The 18,224-nt window shown below is 43.2% G+C and overlaps 1 protein-coding gene across 14 annotated transcripts in view; it reads right to left on the reverse strand.

Moving 5' to 3' along the window:
* Positions 1-18,224, reverse strand: part of LOC130295957 (uncharacterized) — a 106,813-nt gene that overhangs the window by 36,138 nt on the left and 52,451 nt on the right. For 2 of the 14 annotated variants that reach the window (XR_008849069.1, XR_008849063.1), the window contains one exon: positions 17,463-17,848. The exons of the other annotated variants lie outside the window; for them this stretch is intronic. The gene's annotated coding sequence lies outside the window, so the exon portion shown is untranslated. Of the gene's footprint in view, positions 1-17,462; positions 17,849-18,224 lie in introns of those variants that run through there. 14 annotated transcript variants of the gene reach the window in all.

An 18,224-nucleotide genomic window follows, 5' to 3' on the forward strand; every position in this document is an offset into this window, starting at 1 on the left:
TGACGCGGCTCCGATGTTGTGGACTTGTTAATATTTCGGTTCAGTTACAGAATCTCATGTAACAGACACAGAACATCGGTGAAGCTTTAATTAATTGCTTGATCACAGATAGTGCTACCTCGCCGCCGTGATCGGAAGCTCTTGTGACTGCGCTCAATGTGAACACATCTATAAGTAACTGTTAACCGCTGTATCCGGACTTCTCCACATTTCTTTATTCTCTGTTTAGCTCTAGATATTTCGGATGTTTGCAGATCGTTCCTGAAGTCACAGAGTTGTGTGAACCTCTGTATATTTATCTATATATCACTCACTTGTATTCTCTTGTATATAGAGAAAATAGACCAAACCAACTGGGGGTACCGGTCAACTAACCTTTGGGAGGACAGAGGAGTCTGGAGGAGGGGGACAGAGGAGTCTGCAGGAGTCTGGAGGAGGACAAATGAATCTGAAGGAGGGTACAGAGGTCTTGAGGAGGATAGAGGGGTCGGGAGGCAACACGTATGTCTGGAGGAGGACAGAAGTGACCGCAGGGGACAAAGGAGTCTTGAGAACAGAGGAGTCTGGAGGAGATAGGAGTCTGGGGGGATAGAGGAGTATGGAGGGGACAGTAGTATATGGTGGAGGACAGAGTCGTCTGGAGGGGACAGTAGTATCTGGAGGAGGACAGTAGTATTTGGTGGAGGACAGAGGAGTCTGGAGGGGACAGTAGCATCTGGAGGAGGACAGAGGAGTCTGGAGGGGACAGTAGCATCTGGAGGAGGACAGAGGAGTCTGGAGGGGACAGTAGTATCTGGAGGAGGACAGAGGAGTCTGGAGGGGACAGTAGTATCTGGAGGAGGACAGAGGAGTCTTGATGGGACAGTAGTATCTGGAGGAGGATAGAGGAGTCTGGAGGGGACAGTAGTATCTGGAGGACAGAGGAGTCTGGATGGGACAGTAGTATCTGGAGGAGGACAGAGGAGTCTGGAGGGGACAGGGGACTCTGGAGGGGACAGTAGTATCTGGAGGAGGACAGGGGACTCTGGAGGGGACAGTAGTATCTGGAGGAGGACAGAGGAGTCTGGATGGGACAGTAGTATCTGGTGGAGGACAGAGGAGTCTGGAGGGGACAGTAGTATCTGGAGGAGGACAGAGGAGTCTGGATGGGACAGTAGTATCTGGTGGAGGACAGAGGAGTATGGAGGGGATAGTAGTATCTGGTGGAGGACAGAGGAGTCTGGAGGGGACAGTAGCATCTGGAGGAGGACAGAGGAGTCTGGAGGGGACATGGGTATCTGGAAGAGGACAGAGGAGTCTGGAGGGGACATGGGTATCTGGAAGAGGACAGAGGAGTCTGGAGGGCACAGTAGTATTTGGAGGAGGACAGAGGAGTCTGGAGGGGGCAGTAGTATCTGGAGAAGGACAGAGGAGTCTGGAAGGGACAGTAGTATCTGGAGGAGGACAGAGGAGTCTGGAGGGGGACATTAGTATCTGGAGGGGGACAGTAGTATCTGGAGGGGGACAGTAGTATCTGGAGGAGGACAGAGGAGTCTGGAGGGGGACATTAGTATCTGGAGGGGGACAGTAGTATCTGGAGGAGGACAGAGGAGTCTGGAAGGGACAGTAGTATCTGGAGGAGGACAGAGGAGTCTGGAGGGGGACATTAGTATCTGGAGGGGGACAGTAGTATCTGGAGGAGGACAGAGGAGTCTGGAAGGGACAGTAGTATCTGGAGGAGGACAGAGGAGTCTGGAGGGGGAAGCCCCTCAGTACCTGCATCGGGCACAACCCATCGGAAGAGATTTATGATAATATAGAAACAGAAACTGTCAGTGTTGCCCATAGCATCACAATGCAGATTCAATAGGAAATGATTGGTTGTTATGGGCAACAAAGATGGTTATTATTTTGCAAAATTTTGATATATTGACTCCAATGGATCAGTTTTGTCCTAATTCTTTCCTGTAAGGAGAATTTCCACCTTCCTGTCTATAATGTGAAAAGTAAGGAAAACTATATTGAAACAATACAAGGATCTGAGAAGTCAACAGTCAGGACAGTCAGGACGTAACAAAAATGAATGAATTGAGGCCATCCTCCTCATTATCCTCACCTCCCAGCCCTTACTCGACTGATGTTCAGCAGCTTCTCTCTGCCTCGCTCTGCTGCTGCTTCCTCCTTCTTCTCCTACAGTTTCCATAGACATTTATGGGCAGAAGTAACCTGATCATTGCAGTTTTTCAATGTGAATGAGTTTATGAGATTGAGAAGGAAAGGAGCCTGACAATTGGAGAAAGCTCATTTTTCTCTGATAAGATATGTTACAAAGTTTCTTACATTCATTTGTTGAAAGTGTAAATGCCTATTTAATTGAAACATTCAGTTGCCTTGCAGCCGCAACCAGTAGGAGCTAAACAAGAACAGGTCTGGCTATTCTGGACCTATCAGAACAAGCATTGGTTTTCACAGGATTTTACTCATAGCATGACAATACTTCTGGCTCCTCGATACCCGAGCTGAGATTACTGTGTGAACAGAGTCACAGAAATCCCACTGGACTCAATGGGAGGCTTATTCTAGTCAGACATCATGCACTTGGGGAACAAACACAGCCATTAATGGGGCAAACCAGGGTCCAATGGCTGGATGGGAAGGAGGAGTATTACACTGCAGGGCTCTGTGATGAAGATGCTTTGGGGGTCATCCTGTATATGACCCTTTACAGTGCGTATTTTGGAATTCACACTTTGATAATGTAATGATGATGGAGCAGTAGATAATTCAGAAGGATCCAGTTCATCACTGCAAAGCCTACAGTCATCGCAGAGTTAACTTCTCCTCTGGGAGAGTGTCAAGCGGCGGTTACCTCTCAGTTCAGTTACTCGGAGATGGTCGGACAGGATACGTGGACAGTGCTTCTGCTAAGGGGATGCTTATGCAATACAGGTTAGGCATGAAGCTCAGGTCATGCGGTTGACTCAGAGGAAACTCCATTGTGCAGGTCAGAAGCTGTGATGATAGATGGGAGGTGTGCAGTCTTGAGTAATGGGTACGGTGTCTTGACTAACCTGTCCGAGCTGGATATAGCATATCACGGCTGACCACAATAACTGTCAGGAACATCCCTGGCCTCAAACACTCTCCCTTCCTACCACAAGGGTGCCCACACCTCACAGGACTCTCAGAAATAATCAGCGCTGCATCTTGTGGTCATTTTCCAAAAACACCCTACTGATGTTTCTGTCCTCAAAGTGTAACATCCACCAGAATCATGTGCAGAATGATGAGCAGACCGATACATCCCCACCCTATATTCTTACATAGTCCAGCTTAACAAATCTAAAATGGCACCACAGGTAAATATAAAGAGAACAGGCCATAAGGTGCATGGACAGGTGGTGAAAACATCCACAGAAATGTAGGCATGGATCCAACCATTGTGACCCTCACTAACTGACAACATGGCAAAGCGGCCAATCAGTTCTGGTAAGAGGGGAACCGTACTGGCCAGAGCAACTCCCATCGGACATTGGTGGCTTACATGCTGGTAATGAAGAAAACTGTGTCCCTGTAGCAGAATGTGACCCTCAGCACAGGGACACACTTTTCTGCTTTACAGCCATCTCCCTCTCACTCACTCGCTTATCCTAACCTCTAATCCTAACCCCTATCCCAAATCCTAACCCTTACCCCCTAATCCCTTACCCTAACCCCTAATCCTAACCCTTACCCCTAATCCTAATCCCTTATCCTAACCCCTGGCCCTTATCCTAACCCGTACCCCTAATCCTAACCCTTACCCCTAATCCTAACCCTTATCCCTAATCCTAACCCTTACCCCTAATCCCTTATCGCTAACCCCTAATCCTAAACCTTATCCCTAATACTAACCCTTACCCCTAATCCCTTATCCCTAATCCTAACCCTTGCCCTTAATTCTAATCCCCTAATCCTAACTTTAATCCTAACTCCTATCCTCTAATCCTAACCCTGATCCCTAATCCTAACCCTTACCCCTAATCCTAACCCCTGACCCTTATCCTAACCCTAACAGCGATTAGCACAGAAAAGGGCGAAGAGCGCTGAGCTCGGGAGCCCAGTTCACATTCGGCTACGGGTCACAGATTTTTCCTATCACCGGCCATACACAACTGATTTATTTAAAGGGATTCTCCCTTTAATATCAACGTTATTCCGGGAAACCAATGACATCACAGTTTCGGACTTTGCTTTTTCAGTGGCTGCTGTTATAGATGTTGAACACCAATGCCGAATCCTGGACATCAGACGAGACAAAACACTGACAGTATACCTCAGATCAGTTAAAGTTAAAGGGAGGGAGCCTTTTATCTGATGAGCTAATAATTCATTTTAACTGATCTGAGGTATACTGTCGGTGATTTTTCTTGCTATAAATAGCTCTGGACGCGTCACTGCGAACAAGGTGGACTCTTGATACTGTACATTGTCCGTTTTCGGTGACATCCTCATCAGACGAGACATCCACAAAATACTCCAAAACCCTATGCCATTATCTCCAGTGTGAATGACATCACAGACTAGTAAAGAGACTGAGATTGTTAGACAGCCCCTGACCTGTCACAATTGGATCTAGTAATCGGAGCGACTGGGAGTGAAGACTGGTTACTGGTGCTAGACTATCCAGGGCCAGGATCTTACTGCTAACTTTGTGGTCAGATGGATCCAGATCTCTATAGAGAAACATGGTCTGGTCAGATGGATCCAGATCTCTGAGGAGAAACATGGTCTGGCCAGATGGATCCATTTCTCTATAGAGAAACATGGCCTGGTCAGATGGATCCAGATCTCTGAGGAGAAACATGGCCTGGTCAGATGGATCCAGATCTCTGAGGAGAAACATGGCCTGGTCAGATGGATCCAGATCTCTATAGAGACACATGGTCTGGTCAGATGGATCCAGATCTCTGAGGAGAAACATGGCCTGGTCAGATGGATCCAGATCTCTATAGAGAAACATGGCCTAGTCCGTTGGATCCAGATCTATGTAGAGAAACATGGCCTGGTCAGATGGATCCAGATCTCTGAGAAGAAACATGGCCTGGTCAGATGGATCCAGATCTCTGAGAAGAAACATGGCCTGGTCAGATGGATCCAGATCTCTGAGAAGAAACATGGCCTGGTTAGATGGATCCAGATCTCTAAAGAGAAACATGGCCTGGTCAGATGGATCCAGATCTCTGAGAAGAAACATGGCCTGGTCAGATGGATCCAGATCTCTGTGTAGAAACATGGCCTGGTTAGATGGATCCAGATCTCTGAGGAGAAACATGGCCTGGTCAGATGGATCCAGATCTATGTAGGGAAACATGGTCTGGTCAGATGGATCCAGATCTGTGTAGAGAAACAAGGTATGGTCAGATGGATCCAGATCTCTGAGGAGAAACATGGTCTGGTCAGATGGATCCAGATCTCTATAGAGAAACATGGTCTGGTCAGATGGATCCAGATCTCTGAGGAGAAACATGGCCTGGTCAGATGGATCCAGATCTCTATAGAGAAACATGGCCTAGTCCATTGGATCCAGATCTATGTAGAGAAACATGCCCTGGTCAGATGGATCCAGATCTCTGAGAAGAAACATGGCCTGGTCAGATGGATCCAGATCTCTGAGATGAAACATGGCCTGGTCAGATGGATCCAGATCTATATAGAGAAACATGGCCTGGTCAGATGGATCCAGATCTCTGAGAAGAAACATGGCCTGGTTAGATGGATCCAGATCTCTGAGGAGAAACATGGCCTGGTCAGATGGATCCAGATCTATGTAGAGAAACATGTCCTGGTCAGATGGATCCAGATCTCTGAGAAGAAACATGGCCTGGTTAGATGGATCCAGATCTCTGAGGAGAAACATGGCCTGGTCAGATGGATCCAGATCTATGTAGAGAAACATGTCCTGGTCAGATGGATCCAGATCTCTGAGAAGAAACATGGCCTGGTCAGATGGATCCAGATCTCTGTGGAGGAACATGTCCTGGTCAGATGGATCCAGATCTCTGTGAAGAAACATGGCCTGGTCAGATGGATCCAGATCTCTGAGAAGAAACATGGCCTGGTCAGATGGATCCAGATCTATATAGAGAAATATGACCTGGTCAGATGGATCCAGATCTCTGAGGAGAAACATGGCCTGGTCAGATGGATCCAGGTCTATGTAGAGAAACATGGCCTGGTCAGATGGATCCAGATCTCTGAGAAGAAACATGGTCTGGTCAGATGGATCTCTATAAAGAAACATGGTCTGGTGAGATAGATCCATATCTCTGAGGAGAAACATGGCCTGGTGAGATAGATCCATATCTCTGAGGGGAAACATGTCCTGGTCAGATGGATCCAGATCTCTGTGTAGAAACATGGCCTGGTCAGATCGATCCAGATCTCTGTGGAAAAACATGGGCTGGTCAGATGGATCCAGATCTCTATAGAGAAACATGGCCTTGTCAGATGGATTCAGATCTCTATAGGGAAACATGGTCTGGTCAGATGGATCCAGATCTCTATAGAGAAACATGGTCCGGTCAGATGGATCCAGATCTCTATAGAGAAACATGGTCTGGTCGGATGGATCCAGATCTATATAGAGAAACATGGCCTGGTCAGATGGATCCAGATCTATATAGAGAAACATGGCCTGGTCAGATGGATCCAGATCTATATAGAGAAACATGGCCTGGTCAGATGGATCCAGATCTATATAGAGAAACATGGTCCGGTCAGATGGATCCAGATCTCTATAGAGAAACATGGTCTGGTCAGATGGATCCAGATCTATATAGAGAAACATGGCTTGGTCAGATGGATCCAGATCTATATAGAGAAACATGGTCTGGTCAGATGGATCCAGATCTATATAGAGAAACATGGCCTGGTCAGATGGATCCAGATCTATATAGAGAAACATGGCCTGGTCAGATGGATCCAGATCTATATAGAGAAACATGGCCTGGTCAGATAGATCCAGATCTCTATAAAGAAACATGGCCTAGTCCGTTGGATCCAGATCTATGTAGAGAAACATGCCCTGGTCAGATGGATCCAGATCTCTGAGAAGAAACATGGCCTGGTTAGATGGATCCAGATCTCTGAGGAGAAACATGGCCTGGTGAGATGGATCCAGATCTCTGAGGAGAAACATGGCCTGGTTAGATGGATCCAGATCTCTGAGGAGAAACATGGCCTGGTGAGATGGATCCAGATCTCTATAGAGAAACATGGCCTGGTCAGATGGATTCAGATCTCTGTGTAGAAACATGGCCTGGTCAGATGGATCCAGATCTCTATAGAGAAACATGGCCTGGTCAGATGGATCCAGATCTCTATAGAGAAACATGGCCTGGTCAGATGGATCCAGATCTCTATAGAGAAACATGGCCTGGTCAGATGGATCCAGATCTCTATAGAGAAACATGGCCTGGTCAGATGGATCCAGATCTCTATAGAGAAACATGGCCTGGTCAGATGGATCCAGATCTCTATAGAGAAACATGGCCTGGTCAGATGGATCCAGATCTCTATAGAGAAACATGGTCTGGTCACATGGATCCAGATCTCTGAGAAGAAACATGGTCTGGTCAGATGGATCTAGATCTCTATAAAGAAACCTGGTCTGGTGAGATAGATCCATATCTCTGAGGAGAAACATGGCCTGGTCAGATAGATCCAGATCTCTGAGGGGAAACATGTCCTGGTCAGATGGATCCAGATCTCTGTGTAGAAACATGGCCTGGTCAGATGGATCCAGATCTCTGTGGAAAAACATGGCCTGGTCAGATGGATCCAGATCTCTGTGGAGAAACATGGCCTTGTCAGATGGATTCAGATCTCTATAGAGAAACATGGCCTGGTCAGATGGATCCAGATCTCTATAGGGAAACATGGTCTGGTCAGATGGATCCAGATCTCTATAGGGAAACATGGTCCGGTCAGATGGATCCAGATCTCTATAGAGAAACATGGTCTGGTCAGATGGATCCAGATCTATATAGAGAAACATGGCCTGGTCAGATGGATCCAGATCTATATAGAGAAACATGGCCTTGTCAGATGGATCCAGATCTATATAGAGAAACATGGCCTAGTCCGTTGGATCCAGATCTATGTAGAGAAACATGCCCTGGTCAGATGGATCCAGATCTCTGAGAAGAAACATGGCCTGGTTAGATGGATCCAGATCTCTGAGGAGAAACATGGCCTGGTGAGATGGATCCAGATCTCTGAGGAGAAACATGGTCTGGTCAGATGGATCTAGATCTCTATAGAGAAACATGGTCTGGTCAGATGGATCCATATCTCTGAGGAGAAACATGGCCTGGTCAGATAGATCAATATCTCTGGGGAGAAACATGGCCTGGTCAGATGGATCCAGATCTCTATAGAGAAACATGGCCTGGTCAGATGGATTCAGATCTCTGTGTAGAAACATGGCCTGGTCAGATGGATCCAGATCTCTGTGGAAAAACATGGCCTGGTCAGGTGGATCCAGATCTCTGTGTAGAAACATGGCCTGGTCAGGTGGATCCAGATCTCTGTGGAAAAACATGGCCTGGTCAGATGGATCCAGATCTCTATAGAGAAACATGGCCTGGTCAGATGGATCCAGATCTCTATAGAGAAACATGGCCTGGTCAGATGGATCCAGATCTCTATAGAGAAACATGGCCTGGTCAGATGGATCCAGATCTCTATACAGAAATATGACCTGGTCAGATGGATCCAGATCTCTGTGTAGAAACATGGCCTGGTCAGATGGATCAAGATCTCTGTGGAAAAACATGGCCTGGTCAGATGGACCCAGATCTCTATATAAAAACATGGTCTGGTCAGATGGATCAAGATCTCTATAGATAAACATGGCCTGATCAGATGGATCCAGATCTCTGAGGAGAAACATGGCCTGGTCAGATGGATCCAGATCTCTGTGTAGAAACATGGCCTGGTCAGATGGATCTAGATCTCTGTGGAAAAACATGGCCTGGTCAGATGGATCCAGATCTCTATAGAGAAACATGGCCTGGTCAGATGGATCCAGATCTCTATAGAGAAACATGACCTGGTCAGATGGATCCAGATCTCTATATAGAAACGTGGCCTGGTCAGATGGATCCAGATCTCTATAGAGAAACGTGGCCTGGTCAGATGGATCCAGATCTCTATAGAGAAACATGGCCTGGTCAGATGGATCCAGATCTCTATAGAGAAACATGGCCTGGTCAGATGGATCCAGATCTCTATAGAGAAACATGTCCTGGTCAGATGGATCTAGATATCTATAGAGAAACATGTCCTGGTCAGATGGATCCAGATCTTTTTGGAGAAACATGGCCTTGTCAGATGGATCCAGATCTCTATGGAGAAACATAGCCTGATAAGATGGATCCAGATCTCTGTTGGGAAACATGGCCTGGTCAGATGGATCCAGATCTCTATAGAGAAACATGGCCTGGTCAGATGGATCCAGATCTCTATAGAGAAACATGGCCTGGTCAGATGGATCCAGATCTCTATAGAGAAACATGGCCTGGTCAGATGGATCCAGATCTCTATAGAGAAACATGGTCTGGTCAGATGGATCCATATCTCTATAGAGAAACATGACCTGGTCAGATGGATCCAGATCTTTTTGGAGAAACATGGCCTGGTCAGATGGATCCAGATCTCTATGGAGAAACATAGCCTGATAAGATGGATCCAGATCTTTTTGGAGAAACATGGCTGTAGATTACATGTCAGGACCTTATCGAATCTGCAGCACAAATGGCGACAAGCCAACCTATCTATATGGGCTGCGACTAATTGTATTTCTGAAGGCCAAAGGAGTTCCAGAGATACCAAAATATTTTGGTGTATATCTATATATATATATATATATATATATATATATATATATATATATATATATATACTGTAACACTTCCATACTGTACACCTCCATACTGTACACCTCTATACTATACTCCTCTATACTGTACACCTCTATACTATACTCCTCAATACTGTACCCCTCTATACTGTACCCCTCTATATGGTACCCCTCCATACTGTACCCCTCCATACTGTACCCCTCCATACTGTACCCCTCTATACTGTGCTCTTCTATACTGTACCCCTCTACTCTACTCCTCTATACTGTACACCTCTATATTGTACACCTCGTTACTGTATACCTCTATACTGTACATCCTCTATAGTATACACCTCTATATTGTACTCCTCTATACTGTACACCTCTATATTGTACTCCTCTATAATGTATTCCTCCACACTGTACACCTCTATATTGTACTCCTCTATACTGTATTCCTCCACACTGTACACCTCTATATTGTACTCCTCTATACTGTACACCTCTATATTGTACTCCTCTATACTGTATTCCTCCACACTGTACACCTCTATATTGTACTTCTATTTACTGTATTCCTCCACACTGTACACCTCTATATTGTACTCCTCTATACTGTATTCCTCCACACTGTACTCCTCTATACTGTATTCCTCCACACTGTACACCTCTATATTGTACTCCTCTATACTGTATTCCTCCACACTGTACACCTCTATATTGTACTTCTATTTACTGTATTCCTCCACACTGTACACCTCTATATTGTACTCCTATTTACTGTACACCTTCATACTGTACATCTATACACTGCACTCTATACAGTACACCTTCATACTGTACATCTATACACTGCACTCTATACAGTACACCTTCATACTGTACATCTATACACTGCACTCTATACAGTACACCTTCATACTGTACATCCATACACTGCACTCTATACAGTACACCTTCATACTGTACATCTATACACTGCACTCCATACAGTACACCTTCATACTGTACATCTCTACACTGCACTCTATACAGTACACCTTCATACTGTACCCCTCCATATTGTACCCCTCCATATTGTACCCCTCTATACTGTACACCTCTATACTGTACCCCTCTATACTGTACCCCTCTATACTGTACATCTCTATACTGTACATCTCTATACAGTACACCTTCATACTGTACCCCTCCATATTGTACCCCTCTATACTGTACTCCTCTATACTGTACATCTCTATATTGTATTCCTCTATAATGTACACCTTTATACTGTACACCTCTATACTGCACTCCTCAATACTGTACACCTCTTTACTGTACCCCCCTATACTATATACCTCCCTACTGTACCCCTCTATACTGTACCCCTCTATACTGTATACCTCCATACTGTACCCCTCTATACTATATACCTCCTTACTGTACCCCTCTATACTGTACCCCTCTATACTATATGGTCCTCCATACTGTACCCCTCTATACTGTACATACACCTCCATACTGTACACCTTCATACTGTACCCCTCTATACTGTACCCCTCTATACTGTACTCCTCTATACTGTACATCTCTATATTGTATTCCTCTAATATAATGTACCCCTCCATATTGTATTCCTCTATACTGTACACCTCTATATTGTACTCCTATTTACTGTACACCTTCATACTGTACATCTATACACTGCACTCTATACAGTACACCTTCATACTGTACATCTCTACACTGCACTCTATACTGTACCCCTTCATACTGTACCCCTCCATATTGTACCCCTCTATACTGTACACCTCTATACTGTACCCCTCTATACTGTACATCTCTATACTGTACACATTCATACTGTACCCCTCCATATTGTACCCCTCTATACTGTACATCTCTATATTGTATTCCTCTATAATGTACACCTTTATACTGTACACCTCTATACTGCACTCCTCAATACTGTACACCTCTTTACTGTACCCCTCTAAACTATATACCTCCCTACTGTACCCCTCTATACTGTATACCTCCATACTGTACCCCTCTATACTATATACCTCCTTACTGTACCCCTCTATACTATATGGTCCTCCATACTGTACCCCTCTATACTGTACCCCTCCATACTGTACACCTTCATACTGTACCCCTCCATATTGTACCCCTCTATACTGTACATCTCTATATTGTATACCTCTATACTGTACCCCTCCATATTGTATTCCTCTATACTGTACATCTCTATACTATACTTCTCTATACTGTACCCCTCTAAGCTGTACTTCTCTACACTGTACACCTTCATACTGTACCCCTCCATATTGTACCCCTCTATACTGTACATCTCTATATTGTACATCTCTATATTGTATACCTCCATACTGTACTCCTCTATATTGTATTCCTCTATACTGTACCCCTCTAAACTGTACTGCTCTACACTGTACACCTTCATGCTGTACATCTCTATACTGTACCCCTCCATATTGTACACCTCTATACTGTACTGCTCTATACTGTACACATCTTTACTGTACACCTTCATACTGTATTCCTCCATACTGTACCCCTCTATACTGTACTCCTCTATACTGTACACCTGTATACTGTACACCTGTATACTGTACACCTGTATACTGTACACCTGTATACTGTACACGTGTACACGGTACTCTTCTATACTGTACTCCTCTATACTGTACACCTCTAAACTGAACTTCTCTGTACCGTACACCTCTCTACTGTACACCTATATACTGTTTAGATCCATATAATAGTCGTACAGTTACCAAATACCAGAATACAGGGAACATAAATATTTCTATCACACTGTTACTGACGACTTCTAGTGTATCGAGACTATCGCTATATAAAGGCCAAATAACACTATCACACCATTACCGCATATTACCACCACACAGTGCCTACATATTACCATGCTCTCACTACATTTTGTAACAAAACCAATGTTACCAAGTTACAAATAAAACAGCTACACCATAGCTACATATGGATAATACCGTTGTTATTGTATATAGGAGCAGTATTATAGTAGTTATATTCTTGTATATAGGAGCAGTATTATAGTAGTTATATTCTTGTATATAGGAGGCAGTATTATAGTAGTTATATTCTTATATATAGGGAGCAGTATTATAGTAGTTATATTCTTGTATATAGGAGCAGTATTATAGTAGTTATATTCTTGTATATAGGGGCAGTATTATAATAGTTATATTCTTGTATATAGGAGGTAGTATTATAGTAGTTATATTCTTGTATATAGGAGGCCGTATTATAGTACGGTAGTTATATTCTTGTATATAGGAGCAGTATTATAGTAGTTATATTCTTGTATATAGGAGCAGTATTATAGTAGTTATATTCTTGTATATAGGAACAGGATTATAGTAGTTATATTCTTGTATATAGGAGGCAGTATTATAGTAGTTATATTCTTGTATATAGGGAGCAGTATTATAGAAGTTATATTCTTGTATATAGGAGCAGTATTATAGTAGTTATATTCTTGTATATAGGAGCAGTATTATAGTAGTTATATTCTTGTATATAGGAGCAGTATTATAGTAGTTATATTCTTGTATATAGGGGCAGTATTATAGTAGATATATTCTTGTATATAGGGGCAGTATTATAGTAGTTATATTCTTGTATATAGGGGCAGTATTATAGTAGATATATTCTTGTATATAGGAGCAGTATTATAGAAGTTAAATTCTTGTATATAGGAGGCAGCATTATAGTAGATATATTCTTGTATATTGGGGCAGTATTATAGTAGTTATATTTGTCACGTATGGGCAGGGAAGGAGTGCTCGCTAAGCTCACCCACGCCCCTGTCCCTGCCTACTTGTCCGCCTATCCTAAATGATAGGCCGGAAACTGGTCGACAATCCCTTCCTAAATAAGTGAGGGGAGTAAAATGTCAACACAATAAAATACAATCCTGTCTGTTGTCAGGAGCAACAGGGAAACAAGTAACTAACAAAGACAAACTAAACATACACACATAAAGTCAATGTCAGTGAAACCGAGTCTAGCCAGGAGTGGGAAGAGGGGCCGAATCCCTATACAAAAGAGAAGTCAGATAGGAAGCCAGAAGTCAAGTTGCCGGGTATACAAGGGAATAAGGAAAAGCTAGCTACTCGGGTAATGACCAGTTTCACAGGCATCTTCCCAGTGTCTGATGCCTGGTAATATAGGGAGATGCACATGTGGTCAATCAGTAGCTAGCCACTCAGACAGCAGGGCGTAACCCGGCAACCTAGCAAACACCTTGTCAGCACCTGTTAACCCTGCTGGTGCTGACAATATTCTTGTATTTTGGAGGCAGTATTATAGAAGTTATATTCTTGTATATATGAGCAGTATTATAGTAGTTATATTCTTGTATATAGGAGCAGTATTATAGTAGTTATATTCTTGTATATAGGGAGCAGTATTATAGGAGTTATATTCTTGTATATAGGAGCAGTATTATAGTAGTTATATTCTTGTATATAGGAGCAGTATTATAGTAGTTATATTCTTGTATATAGGAGCAGTATTATAGTAGTTATATTCTTGTATATAGGAGCAGTATTATAGTAGTTATATTCTTGTATATAGGAGGCAGTATTATAGTAGTTATATTCTTGTATATAGGAGGCAGTATTATAGTAGTTATATTCTTGTATATAGGAGCAGTATTATAGTAGTTATATTCTTGTATATAGGGGGCAGTATTATAGTAGTTATATTCTTGTATATAGAGGCAGTATTATAGTAGTTATATTCTGGTATATAGGGGGCAGTATTATAGTAGTTATATTCCTGTATATAGGAGCAGTATTATAGTAGTTATATTCTTGTATATAGAAGCAGTATTATAGTAGTTATATTCTTGTATATAGAGGCAGTATTATAGTAGTTATATTCTTGTATATAGGGGCAGTATTATAGTAGATATATTCTTGTATATAGGAGCAGTATTATAGTAGTTATATTCTTGTATATAGGAGCAGTATTATAGTAGTTATATTCTTGTATATAGGGGGCAGTATTATAGTAGTTATATTCTTGTATATAGGAGCAGTATTATAGTAGTTATATTCTTGTATATAGGGGGCAGTATTATAGTAGTTATATTCTTGTATATAGAGGCAGTATTATAGTAGTTATATTCTGGTATATAGGGGGCAGTATTGTAGCATTTATAGCCCTATTTAAGGACAGAGTATTAAATCTAGTACGAATGTTATACCAGTGTTTGTATATTATATCCTCTTTACCTTCCTCACTGACCCTGCTCTGTATTTCTTGTTATATTCTATCACTCCCTTTAGTATTACTTATTGTTCTACTTTCCTGTTACTTTCCATTGGACAATATTTATTGCTGCTCTGTATTTGCTTTGTAAGCTTTTTCAAAGAACACATGTGGTTAGGCCAGGGTCTATATTTTAGTGCACTGCGGTTAACACGTTACAAGGTGTGAAGTGACACGTAGCTTGTCATCCCACCAGCTGTCACAGGGCATCATGGGCACGAGGCGGGCAATGTGCAGGGGTGTGGGGACCCCTCTTATGTATCAGTAGCATCTGTCTATAAATGTGACAGGTGCATTGTACTCTGGATTAGTCCTTGTCCCTGTGCTAGCTGACATGGAATGATTGTGGCAGTAAGTATGACATACATAATATACGGCTCCTGTACATAGGAGAAAGCTTCTCTATAAATAAGAGGCACTTCTCTGTTTTTACTACAATTTGCAATTTTACAGTGTAATGTCAACTCAAGGACAGTATTAATGGGAGGGACCTGACAGGTGCCAGATTGTCCGATATTCTGGATTATTGGACGTCACACAAAAGTCTATAAACCTCACTTTTAAGGGAAGAGAACGATCCCTAACAGGGTCCATAGACAGGAATCAGATCACAAAGGGACCCCCAGTCATTATTATGTGGGTAAACCTGGACCCCCAGTGATGGACTGCAATCTGTAGGGTAACCTGTTGGTAAGTGTTCAGTTTCTCTGCAGAGACACCATAGCGGGAGTAAACATTGCAGTGTCTATTCTTAACAATGGGATGTCTGCATAATGAAAGATGGGTCAATTCCTCCTACCTCAAGGGGGGTCCTACTTACAGGAGACAAGCTACCTAAAGGGGATCCTACATACGGGGGGGGGGGGGTCTACCTTTATGGGGGTCCTACAACATACAGGGCATCCTACATACCGGGGGGCAAAATACCCTCAGAGGGTCCTACCTACAGGGACAAACTACTTTCACAGGGGTCCTACCTACTTATGGGAAGTCCAATACACGTAGGAGAAGACTGAGATAATGCACTCACCGCAGACACGGATGCAACTTCATATTTCAGCTTTAATCCAAGACTTGGACGAGTACAACATGCAGGACAGATGCAAAGGAAGCAATGATGGAACAGGTGAGGTGGGGGCGTGACGGAGGGGCGGCAACCGGTTTCACGCACTGAGGCGCTTCCTCTGGCCCGTACGGGCCAGAGGAAGCGCCTCAGTGCGTGAAACCTGTTGCCGCCCCTCCGTCATGCCCCCGCCTCACCTGTTCCATCATTGCTTCCTTTGCATCTGTCCTGCATGTTGTACTCGTCCAATCTTTTGTTGATAATAGCACCTCCGTCTCCCCTAGCAACTACCATTAGGACAGATACTGTTGTTTGCAGTTTCTTAAATTCCACATCGCTACTCTCATACTTCTTAGCATTAGCGGTGCCAGACTTTCCTGTTTCTTGTGTGAAAATGTACTTATGGGAAGTCCTACCTAGAGGGAGCCTACCTAAAGGGCCAGTATGTTGGATTTCATCTTTTGATGTAAGCTTTCATCAGAGCTGTCTGGCAGTGGCTTACCCCTCTTCTTTCTATAGAAAACATATGAACATTTGGCTGCTCTGATACATTAATGTTTAAGGGGAGATCGGGAGAGATAACTGTCGTCTGTACAAACGTATGGCCAACAGCTATTGTAAGTATCTTTACTGTCGCTGTATATTTCTGCTTTCCAAGTAATACGTTTTCTCTGTTTTTTTTATCTTCTATGTTTTATAAAAAAAAAAAAAAAAAGAAAAAAAGTCTTCAATACGCACAGAATAAAAACAACCGCAGTGGAATATTGGTTATGGTGGTCATGTGACTGATCACCAGAATGCCCAAAACCAGCACAGCCCTAAGGGTAAGTTCTCGGAGTAAATGGACAAGTAAAATTTCTTTAGGAACTGACAAGGAAAAATTCTCATAAAAAAAATCCTCTGGATTTCCTCGTCAAAATCTTCAATAATTCAAAGTACAAGGACATAATTCCATGTGGAATCCTCGTCAAGGAATTACATGTCAATTAATAAAGTGGAAATTTAAATCCTTGTCTGATTTCTTATTAACATCAATGAAACTTGGATTCTATGCAGATTTTTTACGGCCAAATCTGCTAGAAAACCTTGTGGAATCTGCCGTAAATTAGCCGGTGTAAACATACCCTGACAGTAACCACTATCCCTATAATAACCCTAAGTAAAAACCATAAAAAATAACATAAAGCAGCAAAAGTTACATTGATAGTCCAACGAATCAAAAAGAAGTAGCTTTTAATAACTCACTAAAACTTTGTCTGCTTCTGAGAGGAACTGGTTAAACAGATGACTTTCCTTCCCGATCTTCTACACTTTTATGTTATACTGCAGGTTTAGCTCCGGATGATCAGATATTCTAGACTATCAGGTGCTGGTTGTGTCTTCAGCAGATGCCTTCGCCCTCGCAGGTGTCTTCTTGTCTCCGTACATCTCGCTGCCGCACATTCTCATACTGTGTCACTGGTTTATTTCATCTTATTTTGGAGGTTATAAGATCCTGTACAGCTGGTACCAACCCCACAGCAAGGCATTAGACATGTGTGGTGACTACTCTTCCCATGTGCCACCTGTAGGGGGCGTTAGTCTCTCCCAGGTATGAAACTCTGCATTGCAAAAGTTTTGATTGCTATAAGTCATTGGTTGCTGGTGAAGGGGCCGCCCTCCCCCTGAGCACTATTGGCTCCTTATCTGGGGACACCTAAGAATATCACCTGTGATCTAAGGTCCACGCTGGAGACCGATGTGGTGGGTCCAGGAGAACAGGAGGACAATGTCAAACATCAGAGGTATGAGCAGATCCCCCCCCCCCCCCCAGCTGTCACCCAATTCTCTCTGCTCCTCTCTATCTAGGTTATTAAATTTCTGATCAGCTAAATATTTTATAGATATTGATAGGTACAATGCAGATGGATGTAACCAGGGACCACATCAGTGCCGAGACCCTTTTTTCATTAGCCGGGGGCCACTCTGCTTTTTAAA

Source organism: Hyla sarda, chromosome 11 (genome assembly GCF_029499605.1).
Source record: "Hyla sarda isolate aHylSar1 chromosome 11, aHylSar1.hap1, whole genome shotgun sequence".
In the NCBI taxonomy this organism is placed as follows: Eukaryota; Metazoa; Chordata; class Amphibia; order Anura; family Hylidae; genus Hyla; species Hyla sarda.